The sequence below is a fragment of the Triticum aestivum genome, chromosome 5D (genome assembly GCF_018294505.1).
Source record: "Triticum aestivum cultivar Chinese Spring chromosome 5D, IWGSC CS RefSeq v2.1, whole genome shotgun sequence".
Lineage (NCBI taxonomy): Eukaryota > Viridiplantae > Streptophyta > Magnoliopsida > Poales > Poaceae > Triticum > Triticum aestivum.
Genome location: NC_057808.1, coordinates 549,844,902 through 549,845,499, shown reverse-complemented (window position 1 = coordinate 549,845,499; position 598 = coordinate 549,844,902).

Below are 598 nucleotides of genomic sequence, written 5' to 3'. Positions count from 1 at the left end.
AGAGAGGTCCTCAATACTGCCTTTTTAAATTTAGATCCACACGCTTTCTCATCTTTGTTATTGCAGATATAACCTTTCTGTGGCAACTTTTTAGCCTTTTTAATCTATTATTACACGTTTCTGGATTAGTTTTCTGTTTCAGTCCTTCTACAGGTAGTGCATTCCTTCAATTTATTATTGTCTTTGTTCCTTAACCTTAACTGTGGTTTGGTCATAGCGCAAAAAACGTGTTTCATTAGTCTAATTTTATCATGTCACCGCCTAACAAACTCATCTAAGACTTGTGAGAAAACTCTCCCGGACACTAGTGTTGGATTCTGGTATCACCCAAAAGAATCCCTTCTTCAAGCCTTTCTATCTTTAGTGTACAATAACTAGTGGTCGATGAATTACGTAGGTCACAACTAGTGAAATCTCAATCTTCATGTAGTAAACTATATATGTTGCATACCATTTTATACATCTAGTCACACCAAAGACACGGTAAGCTAGCTTAGCATGAACCTTTTGGCACTATGGTCTTTGCAATATGTACTTGTGGCAACGACTTGATCGTCTAGACTCCTTCACGCACAAGTTTGCTTTTTAAAAAGATTTG